General features: G+C 42.8%; 1 long non-coding RNA gene across 1 annotated transcript in view; it reads left to right on the top strand.

The window, feature by feature from the left end:
- Nucleotides 1-394: 394 nt before the first annotated feature.
- Nucleotides 395-14,862, top strand: part of LOC144684703 (uncharacterized) — a 53,573-nt gene continuing 39,105 nt past the window's right edge. The window contains exons 1-3 of the long non-coding RNA XR_013577546.1: nucleotides 395-543; nucleotides 2,239-2,769; nucleotides 11,516-11,806. This is a non-coding gene — a long non-coding RNA (uncharacterized LOC144684703). The remainder of the gene's footprint in view (nucleotides 544-2,238; nucleotides 2,770-11,515; nucleotides 11,807-14,862) is intronic.

The following is a 14,862-nucleotide window of genomic DNA, read 5'->3' as shown; positions in this document are numbered from 1 at the left end:
CTAGGTAATGTGTTGAACCTAAGACAGTTATTTCTAGCTATTTTGACATAAATCACTGAAGGTTAGGTGAATTAACTTAAAACTGGCCAAAAAAATGGCTTGTAGTGTGAAACGGCTAGCTTCACCTGTTGCTCAAATTTTCGAGATCCCATACTCTTCCAGGGTAATTTGAGGTAGACTGGGCACTTTTCAGGTTTGTTGATGTTCAGTCCTTGATTATATTCAAGTCAGAGATTCACAGATTTTGAATACTGAAGCAGTCAAGGAATATTGTAATGCAGGAAGGTAGAGGTAGCTGAGACAGAAGATCAACCATGATTTTATTGAATAAAGGATCATTTTTGAGGGACTGAATGATCTACTTCTGCTTCTATTTTTTATATTCTTATTACAGACAATTACGGTCAGTCTGCCTGTTTTGTGCTCCTCCAGGAACTTTGGGCCCCAGTTCTTACCCACGCTGGCATTGGTGAATCTATGAGGGAAGACTTGCATTCATACAGTGCCTTTCATGATCTCAGGCGATCCCAAGTTGCTGTACAGGTACTGAAACACTTTTTGAAGTTTAGTCACGATTGTGATGTAGGAGCAGTTTATCATAGAATCATAGAATAGTTACAGCACAAAAGATGCTTATCAGTTTGTCATATTTGTGGAAGAACAATTCATTTAGTCCCACTTCCAGCCCTTATAACCCTGAATTCTTTTTTCTCTTTAGGCACTTGTTCAATACCCTATTGAAACCCCAGATTATAGCTCTCTCGATCACACTCTTAGATAGTGATTTCCAGATCATAACCAGTCACTGCATAAAGATTTTTCCTTGTGTTGCTATTGGTTCTTTTGGCAAATACCTTTTATCAGTGTCCTCTGCCTATCAACCGTTTCACTCTTGGGAATAGTTTTTTTCTATCTATTCTGTTGAGACCCCTCAAGACACTTCTATCAAATCTCCTCTCAACCGTCTCTTTTAGAGGGAGAAAAACCCCAGCTTCTCCAATAACTAAGTAACTGAAGTCCCTCAATCCTGGAACCATCTTTAAAATATGTTTTGTACCTTCTATAAAACCTTCACATCCCAAATGTGGTATTGAGAACTGGATGTCACACTCCAGTTGAGGCTAAACTAGTGTTTTATGAATATTCATCATTACTTTCTTGCTTTTGTACTCTATGCCTTTACTAATAAAGCCTAGAAGCTCCTGTATGCCTTTTTAAGCACTTTCCCAACCTGCCTGGCACCTTCAACAATTTGTGTGCATATACCACCTAGTCGCTCTGTTGTTATATTTTACAGAGACTTGCACCGTGGTGATCACCCATTTCTTTTCCTAACTCTCCACTTGACCTTAACATAATGACAAATGCCAAGAAATTTCTAATTTTGTTTTTGGAAATCAACATACTTTCTCATATCTATCCCCAACTAGCTTTACTCTCAATGTTCCCTAGTCCTACACAGCCGATTTCTAATTGTTTCTAAAATTCATAAGCACAACTCTTCCTATAGGTTTAAGGGCTAAATTTCTGTAGGTCTCCCAATTGGCTTATGTAATTTCAGTGGAAGAGCCACGGGTGTCATGTAAAGAGTGAATAAATACAATTTATGCTGTTTTTCTAGAGTTTCTCCAGCCTTACAGAAGTCATTTTTTGCTGTGGTTCTAGGGTAGTTGAAAACTATCTCGACAAAGAGAAAAGTTAAATCAGTCCCAAGTATCTCTCTGCAATTTCAGACATTGACTTAGCAGCTTGTGCTCTCCACTTTGTGTTCTCCCATTATTATACGGTTGTTAATTGTACTAATCACAAATTCAAGCTATTGGGCAGAATTTTACGCCCCGCGGGCGCGTGCCCGACCCAATTGAGCTTAAAATTGCGTGAGACGATGTCAGGCGAGCATCCTGACGTCAGTGCGTGATATTTTGATCAGTGGGCGTGTGCAAAAGTCAGAAGTGCTCCCGCTGACAATTAAGGGGGCAATTAAGCCCATTAACAGTGCACTTGTCTGTGATTTTTCATGGCCTGTACAAACTTAAGGTTGGCGGATGGGCGAATCGTCCAGGCGCCTTTAACTTTTACATGAAACCTCAATCAAGGGAGGGAGGAAATCTCTGTTAGGGAACAAAATAAGAAGAAATATCTGGGGGCAGCATTTTTATGAGGTATGCTTTCAGGTGCTTGATTGTGATGCATGGATATTTTTTGCAGCTTTTTAGTGCTTTGTTTCATTATTTGCAGGTCTGCAGCTCCCTGAGGCAGCTGTCTCTTGAAGTGCCCACCTGCGTCTGCAGTGACGTCATCGCCCGCCCTCTTCCCGCCCCCACCCTGGCAGCGCTGAGCTTTTCAGCGCGCGTTTCATGCTGACTGGCCATTAATTGGCCAGCCAGCATGAAGTCGTGGTCAGGGACCGATCAAGGTCGGGGGCCCATTTCCAAGCTCTTCCCGGGCCCGCCAATCGCGCACGCCCGATGAGGGAAAAATTCAGGCCATTGGATTTATGATGTTGACACATCTCTGCCAAGGGACAACTAAGATACAAAAAAAGACTTGTTATTAAATTCATCGGACTTACTTTCACGTCAACAGGCAACAAAGTCTCTGAGCTGGGTTCTCACATTAACAAGAAATCTTGCTGCATTTTGTGGTTACTGCCGTACTGTTTTGCTGTGGCTGATGTGCTTGATGTAGGTCGATGGTCTCATTGCCTGACCTGACTGGGTCATGGACATGTATCAAAGGCATCAGAATTTCTGAATTCTTCTATATGTGGCAAGTTACTGCAACTTTCTATTATCATTTTACCACTCTTGTTAATCATTTTATTTTCAACTGATTTTTAAATGAGGGATATAAAGCCAAACTTCCGTTTATTGTAATTAGATGTGATTTGATTACCTTCAGACTCTCCTGCTGGAAAGAGCAGCACCTTCAGAATCTTAGTTAACCAGCCCAAGCTTCATGAATTGTAATACTGTAGCAATTACATTTTTGAAAAGCACTGGTGGTGTCAGCAACTCACAGTCAGCAATGGCCAGTGAGTAGTGACATTAAGCCTTCAAGGAATGGAGCGCTATAACTTCTCAAATTCAATTTTATGACAACACTGCAAGCTGATGACATATCGAAAAAATACTATGAGAAACATAATGGGATTATCACAATATTTACTGGGGTCACATTAGTCTATGCCGGTTGCATGAAAAGGACTCAGCAAATTGGCAGCTCATTTTACACCATGCACTGGCTTTCTTTTTCATTGACTTTTTTACTGGCAAAGACCAGTTTTGGGAGCACTATAAGGATATTATTCTTGCAAGCAAGAAAAATAGTATTAGGCCGAACAACTCCATCTCTTTCTCATTTGTTATACCAACCCCCTCTCTCTAACCAATTAATCCCAAGCCTTTTCAGTGAAGTATGGTATTGTTTCATCAACTCCAAGGCCACTTCTGGTAACTTGCTTTAAAATGTTATTACCTGTTGGGTGAACAAGTTCTCACCAATACCTTTAGTATTTCTAAACTCTTTTTTTAGCTCATGTTCTGTAACATTTGTGCCCTTCACTATCATGAACAAATTTATATTCTTTTATTTCATTCATGGGAGGTGGGCATGGCTGGCAAGGCCAGCATTTATTGCCCATTCCTAATTACCCTTGAGAAGGTGGTGGTGAGCTGCCCTCTTAAACCTCTGCAGTCCATGTGGTGTAGGTACGCTCACAGTGCTGTTTGGGAGGGAGTTCCAGGATTTTGACCCAGTGACAGTGAAGGAGCAGTAATATATTTCCAAGTCAGGATGGTATGTGGCTTAGAGGGAGCTTCCAGGTGGTCCATGGTCTGCTGCCCTTGTCCTCCTAGATGGTAACTGTCATGGGCTTGGAAGGTGCTGTCTAAGGAGCCTTGCTGAGTTTCTGCAGTGCATCTTGTAGATGGTACAGACTGCTACCACTGTGAATCAGTGGTGGAGGGAGTGAATGTGCCAATCAAGCAGACTGCTTTGCCCTGGATGGTGTCCAGCTTTTTGAGTGTTGTTGGAATTGCACTCATCCAGGCAAGTGGAGAGTATTCCATCACACTCCTGACTTGTGCCTTGGAGATCGTGGATAGACTTTGGGGAGTCAGGAGGTGAGTTATTCACTGCAGGAATGTGGCTAGTCCAGTTCAGTTTCTGGTCAATGTTAAATCCCTAGGATGTTGATAGTGGGGGATTCAGTGATGGTAATGCCATTGAATGTCATGGGGAGATGGCTAGATTCTCTCTTGTTGGGGATGGTCATTGCCTGGTGCGAGTGTTTCTTGGCACTTGTCAGCCCAATGTTGCTTACCACTTGCCACTTCTGCATCAACCTGTCAATCTTTGCATTATTTTCAAAACTTCAATGAAGTAATGTTGAAGATTCTTTTCTAAAGAAAATGAGCCCGACTTCCTTAACCTTTAAATTAGTAATTTAATTGCCAATACCCAGAATTATCATTGTATCTTAACCTCCTGAAGGGAAATATTACAAAAGTTGCTATGTGGCATTATCTGAGCAGTTAGTTAGAAAACAGAGAGTTTAGAGTCTATGGCTGTGATTTTCCAAACGTGTTTCGTAAACTGCCAGAATTTTCTTTTGATATATCAGATTTTCTTTGTTCTGGAAAGTGGTCACTTGCTTAATGCACTAATGTTATGTTTCCAATTTTCTTTACTCAGAGAGTGATTAGAATGCGGAACTTTCTACATCATGGAGTAGTTGAGGAGAATAGTGTAAATGTGGATAAGAGGAAACTGTGAAGTACATGGGGAGAATGGAGCAGGAGGATATGCTGATAGTTAGGTGAAGTAGGGATCATGTGGACCATAAACCACGCAGTCTACTCAACAAATTGGGCCGTATGGACTGTTGTTGTGCTATTCATTCTGTATAATTCTATATAACTGCTCCTTGATGGAAAATGGCTATTTGCTGAGTAGGTAGTTGTGAAAAAAGATTTAGATGTCATATTAATATTAATACTTTCAGCATGCATTTTGTGAATGAGATGGCTGTTGATTGATGTTGGATAAAAAATAGTCACTGGGTCTGATTTTCATCCTCAGTTTGGGAACCTCAAGTCAAGCCATTTTCTTACATCACGATCCTGACTTCTAAAAATACCATTCACCTGGTCGGGTTTATGTGTTCCTGTGCCTGTTAGTGAGCCTGCTCATGTCTCCAGGCATGTGAGTTTTTAAAATTCATTCGTGGGATGTGGGTGTCGCTGGCTTTATTGCCCATCCCTAATTGTCCTTGAGAAGATGGTGCTTCTTGAACTGCTATAGTACAGATGGTGTAGGTACACCCACAATGATATTAGGGAGGGAGTTCCAGGATTTTGACCCAGTGACAGTGAAGGAACAATGATATATTTCCAAGTCAGGATGGCAAGTGGCTTGTAGGGGAACTTGCAGGTGGTGGTGCTCTCATGTGTCTGCTGCCCTTGTCCTTCTAGATGGTAGCAGTCATGGGTATGGAATGTGCTGTCTAAATAGCCTTGGTGAGTTTCTGTAGTGCATCTTGTAGATGGTACAGGCTGCTGCCACTGTGCGTTGGTGGTGGAGGGTGTGAATGTTTGTGTTTGGGGTGCCAATCAAGTGGCTGCTTTGTCCTGGAGGGTGTCAAGCTTCTTGAGTGCTCTTGGAGCTGCACTCATCCAGACAAGTGGAGAGTATTCCATCACACTCCTGACTTGTGCCTTGTAGATGGTGGACTGGCTCTGGGGAGTCAGGAGGTGAGTTAATCACCACAGGATTCCTAGCCTCTGACCTGCTGTTGTAGCCACAGTATTTATATGGCTAGTCCAGTTCAGTTTCTGGTCAATGGTAACCCCCATGATATTGATAGTGGGGAATTCAGCGATGGCAATGTCATTGAATATCAAGGGGATATGGTTAGATTCTCTCTTGTTGGCGATGGTCATTGCCTGGTACTTGTGTGACACAAGTGTTACTTGCCACTTGTCAGCCTAAGCCTGGATATTGTCCAAGTCTTGCTGCATTTGGAATGGACTGCTTCAGAGTAATGCCATTAACAAGCCTGGTACTGCACCCGAGACTGAGGTCATGCCTGCTTTAGTGGGAGCTATACATTCAAAGACTGGGATGTGGTGTAGGAGCAAAGCAGAGAGGGAGACTATGGATCAGGAGGCTTCAATTGATATCAAGGTCTCCGTTCCTCTGCATATCTCTCAGGAAAGAAGAAGGAGGTGTCACTCTGCGGAAGCAAAGGAAAACCAGAGAAGCGTAGCCTTTTCATTGAGGAGGTGCCGGCACTCCTTCATGGAACTTTCACCTGGCTCCGTTATCGGAGGAGCTCTATACGTCCCGTGCGAGGGAGCAACAGACTTTTCCATCCAATTTGTGCGTCCCGGGGATTTGAGAAGCCCCTGTATGATGAGGGGATGCAGTGTCCATGCAGATTGTCATGGTAACTCATAGCTTGGACGCCGAAGTAGGTGAGGCTCTTGAGGCTGAGCCCACAAAGAGCATCCCCAGGGACCAACAGGAGCTGGCTGAGGACCCTGATAAAACTGCTCCACATGCTGGGTCACTGGGTGTGGGAAAGTCCATCTCTGGCATTGGTGCTAAGTGCGTTGGTGTTTATTATGAAAATCTTTCCTGAGACACCATGTGATCTGTTACCAGAGGTGGAGTGAGACCCAGAACCCCCAGAGGAACCTGGCAGTTCTGGGCCTTGATCCTAGGGGTTGGATGGTGAGGGAGATGGATTCGGTTGAGTTGGACATTGGTGACAACAACCCACAGGAGGACGATAGCTCGCTGGAGGGCATTGGGCATTTTAAATGGAAATGGAAACATTTTAAATGGAATAATCTAAAGATGGGTCATGTGTCAGGAGTAGGTAATGGGATTGATGAGGAGGCTGAAGGCCATGGTTGAGCAGTTGGAGAAGGAGGTGCTCGACCTGGAAGCCTGCCTCAGGGGACATCACAGACCTGGTCCTGCGAAACCGTACAAAAAGAAATGCATGATGAGGAATGTACAGCTTGTTAGGTCTTGAGGCGTGTACATGAGGTAGTGGATGCGGTCCCTTCAAGACCTGGACCACAGCTTCTCCTTCTGCTCACTAGAAAAAAGGCAGGGAGTCCGTGAGCAGCTCCTAAGCCTGTTGACGATGGATCCCTTGTCTGGGATCAGGACTGTGTCAGTGCCTAGGCCCAACCCTATTACGACTCTCTGTTCTCTCCAGATCCATCCAGTGTGGATACTCGCAGAGTTTTGTGGGAGGATCTACCAAAGATCAGTCAAAAGGGTGGCAAGCAGCTCAGTGCTCCATTTTATCAGCCGAAGCTGACTAGTGCTGCTGACTGGTTTTAGAGGGGCAAGTCCCTAGAGCTCAACGGGTTGACTGTGTAGTCCCACAGGGCGATCTGGCACGTACATGGTGGGAGGGCGTGGGTGGAGACTGTATGTGAGTCCTGGAGGAAAGTTTGACGATTTGGGAGACGTCCATTCCTGATGCAGGGCCATCGTTGTCCTGCCGCCTAAGAGGAAAGATCTTCTCTTGCATAAGAACTGGCGTCTGGTCTCCCTCCTCAGCGCTTTGCCAGGGCCATGTCTGCTCAGCTTGGCACTGTGCTGGCCTACATCATCCACCCTATCCTGTCTTACGTGGTCCCGGACCTGAACCATCCACAATAACATCCACCATTCCCAGAGGGCTGATATGTTTGCCGCCTTTCTATCCCTAGATCAGAAGATGGCATTTGACAGGGAGGAACACGAATACTTATTCAGGACAATGCAGGCATTCAGGCTCTGGACACATTTTGTCACTTTGATCTGACTTCTGTAATCACCGCAGAATACCTGATTAAGGTTAATAGATCCTTGATGGTGCCTCTTCACTTTGGAAGAGGAGTGCGTCAGGCTATATCCTGCCAATTATATGCACTATGTGTGGAGCCTTTCCCGTATCCCTTGAAGCGGATGCGTGAGTGTCAGCAAGTGTACTCTGCAGTGTTCTTCACCAGGATCAACTGGGAAACATGTTCAGAATTCCTTGGTGGCAGCTGGATTCTCTGCAGGAGGAGCTGAGGCCTTTTGCTCTCTTCCTCTATTTGGGAGTCTAACTTAGCCCTGCCAAGGAAGCCTGGCCACCGAACTTGCAAGAGCTGGAGTCCGAAATCGCTGCTCACGTAGTTCACCTGACAGGACTGCTCCAAGTGCTGGCCTTTAGGGGTCGTGTGCTGTCATAAACCAACTGGTTGCAGGTATGTTGTGATACCAGTTGGTCACTTTGATCTCTCCCCTAAATTTGTCATCAAGTTACAGTGGAAGCTAATTGACTTCTTCTGGGACATAAGGGCACACTGGGTCTTTGCTTTGCATCCAGGTGGCGACTTTCCACTTTCAGACCCTGTAGAGATACCTATACATATTTCTTCTGCCAGCTGCATGGCCTCAGTTAGGATATGCAACTCCTGTTTATGAACCCGGGGTTCTCCGTGTCTCCTTGCAGGAGCTGCCTATCTTTTTAGCAGGTACTGATCAAGGCCTGGAACATGGTTGCCTCCAGCTGGAACTCTCTCCCATTGGGAGTGATGACTATAATCAGGGGGCTGCTAGTCAGCAATCCACACCTCCACCAGTACGATTTCATGTGGCTGGCAGAAGAGGGGTGCAGGTTCCTAAAATGACAAGAGTCAGGAACGTATTGGATGGTGGAGGAGCAGACTGAATGTTGCCAGAAGAACTTGCATGATGTGCATCCCTGGACTACATCCAGCTTGCAGCCAAAGCTATCAAAAGCCTTGAAAACATGATGCTTGGCTATGACCGCACTTGCTGGGTCGGGGCTGCTCAAGTGTGTGGAGCACTCCCATCTGAGCTAACCCCAGTTTGGAAGGAATTTCTCATAGGCACCAGGTCCTGAAACCATCCTCGGGAACCTCGGCCCCACAACCTGAGCTGTCTGTCAGAAATCCTCTCCTTGCCATTCTACACTGCACAGAGGGCTTTCCAGTACTGGCTGCTCTTGCACACCCTCCACTTCCATGCCTTTGCCAACTGTCCAGAAATGCCATAGCATTCTGTCCTGCCATCTGGAGTAAGCAGAGGCCCCAGGGAGAGGGCTTTCTATGAGGGAGTCCTCCCTTTGTCAACCGGATTTGACATGGAGGATGTTGCATGTGGCAGTCCTATGCAGTAGATGGTTGAGTTGATTCACAGACTCTTAGGCTGCCTGTAATTTCTTTGGCCTGGAGGAGCCAGTGTTTTGTATGTGAGGTTGCAGCTACTCTTCCATTATCTGAAAGGGCTGCTCCTCAGTTTCTTGTTGCATTTCAGCCACAAGCTCCTGAACTTTGGCCACATGATTGACAGGGGATGTAGATGGGCTAATCAGAGGATCTTCTCTAAGGACTGCTCTGGGCTTGGCCAATGTGTGGCATTAACAGGTCCAGACAGCAGGTGGTCAAGGGGGACAATTGGCCTGGTTGCCTGCCTCTCTTCTGTGGTTATTTCTGCTTTCAGGTATCCCTGGAGAGAGAGCACATGGTGTCCATCGGTATATTTGAAGCCTTCCACAACCAGTGGACACGGTAGAGGGAGGTGGAGGGGGGGTGGCGGTGGTGCCGGAGTGCATCAGCAGTATTGGAAATGACATTTTACTTTAGATTTAAAAGTTGCCTTTAATATTTGTTTTTTTTTAAAAATGGGACAATAGTGTCCCTTTCAAACGGGATGCCTAATTATTTAAGGGTTCAACAAAAGAGGTATAAATAGACACTTATTGACACTGGTGGTGGGTTGTTGAATTAGGAGCTATACATTTGTTACGTCTCATTTCAAGAATAAATCTAAAACTGAGTAAAGATTGACTTCACCAACTGGCTGTCAGAAGTTTAACACCACCCTCCCCCTCAGCCAAGCATTCATAATGAGGCATCTGGATCAACAGAAGCAGGATGAACAGATGGACACACATCTGTTTTGTTAAATGACCTCATTATGAATGCTTGGTTGTGATCTAAGCCTTACTAATAGACTCAGCCCAGTTGTGGGGGGTTGGGGGTGTTGTTTACATAGCTTGAAGGGGACTACTAGCTTTGTTTGAGTGACAGTTTTATTGAATTGTAGTAACTCTTTCTTTGACATGGTTTTTCAATGTCGGTATATTTAATTAGACAAGATCAAGATGTGTTAGGTGGATAAGGTTTTCTTAAATGGGATTTTCACACACTATATTTTATTGACAGTTTTATGTGAATGTAAGAGGACAATTTTTCTTGAAGAGAATGTTGAATGCCTGATTTTTTTTATTTCATGAGCATTCCAAAGAATTGCCAGTGTTATTATGTGGCACATTGGTTCTGTACCTAGTGGATACTGGAAGAGTGCTTCAAATATTCAGCAGATGTCAGGACATCAAATCAATGTCCACTACATACATTAATATCTGATTATCCATACTGTGGAATGCAGAAAAAGATTTTATCTACTGGAGAAAAGGCTCACATGCACTTAAACCCTTACTCAGTGCTGGTTAATTTAATGGTCTCTTACCTTTTAAGGACAGAGCCCTATGTTTAATCACTGCATTGAAAATCTACTCAAATCAACATACACCATTACATTATGGCAAATTAATTCGGCTAGAGTTTTTAAACTTACCTGTCAAAAGGTTCCCAACTCCCAAGGTTCACGAATTGTCTTACCTGATATAGTTCCCACAGACTTCAGGAACCCACTCGTTTCCACCAAAATAGCAATAACACAGAAAATTGAATTTGGAGCAGGCATTTAAATAGTGAAACAGATGCTACTTTAAGTGAGCGTCTAGTTGTGACCTGCTACATTTCCTGACCCGGCAAAAATGGGGGGTAGCGGAAATCAAAGAAGTATAAAAATGTGACCCGTCATGCCTCCCATTTCGTCTTCCCGACACAGGGTTGCTCAGTGCCAGGAAATGAAAATTCAACACACTAATTTTGTGAGAGGCACGTGCAATTTAATTGTAAAGAGCTGCTTTTAAGGTTTTGTTTTGATGTCTAATTTTAAGTACAAATTTAATGATTCTTTAAATGCAAAAAAGGAACTAGCAAAATGTAGGCCAGTTATTAGAATAAGCTAAAAATATTGCGTTGCATTTATATGTATTGAAAATTATTTATGTACATACTTATACATAGTTACTGGATATGTTTTGTATGAATCATATTGACTACACAAAAAGATTTTACAATACAATTGTCGTTCCCTTTGTTTATTCAAAAATATTGATGTGTTTGTATCTTCTATATTTATGTAAAGGTGAAAAATCTTAATATAACTCCAGATACTTCATTTTTGCATGCTGTTAAGTTATATGTTAAGGTATTTTAAAGAGTATCACAAATATGATGTGAACATAAATAAGCCATTGCAATTTTTCTTTAAGAGGAGTATGGTAATTGCAGAAACTATGCTTGGAATAGCTAATGGCAAAACATGTTTGAGGTTTTTATAAGTGACATGTAATTCATTTGTTTAGAACAATTCCCCAGCTTCAAGCTTTCATACAAGTCAGCTGTACAGATAACAGTGTGACATCAGAGGATGGTTTTCACCTTTGGAGTAGAATTAATCTTATTCCTGCTGAGCATAACATGGAGCAATCCAGTAATGGTAAGAGAAGAATAAGCTATCAGAATTGTTTATTTATGTGTTTTATTTTGTCTGTAATACAAATTTCTTTTAATGCAGATGAATAATGCAACAACAAAGACACTACAAGGTTTGTTTCTTGTGCAGAATATCGTTCCCAGATAATTTTGGATTGAAGGTAAAATTTACTGAGCACAATGCCTGTTTATGTAGTATCCAAATTAATTTGGGTAGGTTTCTGCTGTCCAAATTCATCAATATTATAACCATGTCTGTAATAAACTTGGGATGCAGGGCTAGTTTCTTGTAAGAAACAGTAAACTTTATTTACAGACTCCTGGTGAGGCTACATGCTTGTTCCAAGACCAAGGCTCAAAAGATCTGCCCCTAAGATTCCGTGCGCTTAGAGCTGGTTCGTCTGTACAGTCACATGATCCCCATAACAGTAAGAAATGGTTTAACTTACAATTACTACCTTCCTCCCCTTTTAATTTTATTTTACCCTCTTATTGTAAAAACATCTTAACCCATATTATATACAATTATATACAGTTCATGCCATTAGAAATTTAGTCTTTGAGGAGGTTTTCAGATTCGGGTAGAGCAATGCAACTCTACAACTGGAAGTTCTTCCATTGGATTGACTTGAACAGGAACTGCAACTTCAGGGACATCCCTAGACAATGGCAGTTCAGAATTATTTACTTCAACAGAAGCATCAGGTATGTCTATTCTTTGTCGATCTAGCACCTCAGGGGTCGAAGTTTTGACATTAATTTCAGGTGGATTAACTGTTTCTTGACTTCTAGGATAATCCATGTGTTTCCGATCAATCCTGTTTTCCACTTTGACTTGATAAGATGAAGGTCCTGTTTGAGAGAAGATTGTACCAGTGACCCATCTCGGTCCAGTTGCAAACTTTCATAGAAAAACTGTCTCTCCCACAGTAAACTCTCAACCTTTACTGTTAACATCACGATTCATTTTCTGACTACCCTGGTTTCTCTCCACCTACCCCTCTAAATTAAGGAATACCAGACTCAATCTTGTATGAAGTTGGCGCTTCATTAACAATTCTGAAGGTGTTAAACTAGTGGTCGCATGAGGAGTTGTGCGATAGCTAAACAAGAATCTTGAAATTCGCATTTCTAATGTTCCCTATGATGGTTTCTTCATGCCTGCTTTAAAGGTTTGTACTGCACTTTCTGCTAACCCATTGGACAAGGGGTGATATGGTGCTGTTCTGACATGTTTAATCCATTTAGGTTCACGGATCTTTGAAATTCAGCGTTAGAGAAAGCAGTACCTTTATCTAACACAATAACTTCAGGTAAACCATGAGCACTGAAACTCTGGCACACTTTTTCAATGGTTGCAGATGATGTAGGTGATCTCACTTCAGACACATTCAACCACTTTGAATGTGCGTTGATGATCACAAGAAATATGGTACCTAGAAATGGACCTACATAGCCTATATGCAGTCTAACCCAGGGTCGACTAGGCCACTCCCACAGATGCTGTGGAGCTGAAACGGGCAACTCTTGCTGTTGCTGACACTTGAGACAGTGTTTCACCATTTATTCTATATCACTGCTGATACCTGGCCGCCAGGTATAACTTTGAGCATCTTCATTTTTGAAATATCAGGATGCGCACTATGAAGTGCTTCCAATAATGGTTTTCTTCCTTGCAAAGGGATAATAACTCTTGCTCCCCATAACAAGATATCATCTTGACAACTCAGTTCAGATCTACGGGCAAAGAATGGTTTTAATTCTTCAGAGACTTGTGCATTTGACCATCCTTACAACACCTGTTCATGGACTCTTGTTAAAATTGGATCCTGATTTGTCCAATTCTTTATCTGTCTCGCACAGACTGGTGAGGAGTCCAGGAAATTTAACGCAAGCACTACCTCTTAAGTTACTGGAACATGTGTAATACTAACAGGCAAAGGGAGACAACTGAGGGCATTTGCATTTGCTATATGCACACCCAGAAGGTGCATAAAAATGTACTCTTACGCTGACAAAATTAAAGCCCATCTTTGAATCCTAGCAGAGGCTATCGGTGGGATTGCCTTATCTTCACTAAACAACCCTAACAGTGGTTTATGATCTTACACTATGGTGAAGTGTCGACTGTGCAAATATTGATGGAACTTCTTTATTCCAAATACAATAGATAAGCCTTCTTTTTCAATTTGAGAGTGAACTTTCTCGGCTGCAGAAAGGGTTCTGAATATATGGCTTACTGGCTTTTCAGCTTTGATTTCTGTTTTTTTCCTGTTTGCCACAGGGTTTTTTGTCATCCTTCATTCTGGTGAAATGTTAACTCAGTTCAGTTCAGGGGTTGCACTACCCATTCGCATCTTGGAAAGTTCCATTACTTTTCCTTCTAATGCCTCTTTTGTCTCCATCAAGTGATTCTTCAGTTCTTCTGTCTCTTGTTTGTATCTCTCGGGTTCCTCCTGGAACATTGAACGCTGTTGATTTTATTCTTCTAACTGTTTCAGTTGATTCAGAGTTGCACTGCATTCGTTTAACCTCTTTTCATGATTTTCCCATGGAACCAACCCTGACCTGAGGGATCCTTGCTTCCTGTGAAGGTCCTTCGGTTCTTCTATCTTGTTCCAAAAGACACTATCATATCCCATTATTAACTTAACTCTGTCCTGACCTGAAAAATTTCTGACCAGTCTAGTTTGATTTCTTTTAACCAATCATGGCTCAGAAGGCTAGGTCCTTCTCCTGTTACAACAATTATTGGCAGCTGAGTTGTCTATTGCCTGTATGATACAGGTACAGAGGTGATGCCTTTCACCTGTATTGCTTCTCCTATATGGTTTTAACTGAGCAGCGGTTTTCTCCAAACTCAATGGCTTGGTACCTTCGCTGAGGCATTTAAAGATGCGTTCTCCCACCACTGTGGTTGATACTCCTGTGTCAACCTCCATGACCAGAGGCTTTCCACTTGAAGTGTAATAGTGATTGGTTCAGTTTTCCTGGCTTTCAGATTGTGTAGGGAATAAGAGTCAGCCTCAATAGCTTCTGGCTCATCTATATTGTGCACTTCATATAACTGGACCTGCTGTCTGAATGGCTGTCTTGATCTAATCTTGCACTGTTTGACAACATGCCGTTTTTTGTGGCAGTAGTGGCATCCTGTCTCTTTAAATCTATGGACTTCGGGTGCATGATCACCCCCACAACAGTAACACTTTAACTTCTG

This window comes from Cetorhinus maximus, chromosome 9 (assembly GCF_964194155.1).
Source record: "Cetorhinus maximus chromosome 9, sCetMax3.hap1.1, whole genome shotgun sequence".
Lineage (NCBI taxonomy): Eukaryota > Metazoa > Chordata > Chondrichthyes > Lamniformes > Cetorhinidae > Cetorhinus > Cetorhinus maximus.
The sequence above is the reverse complement of the archived record's forward strand: the minus strand, read 5'-3'. Positions and strand labels throughout refer to the sequence as shown.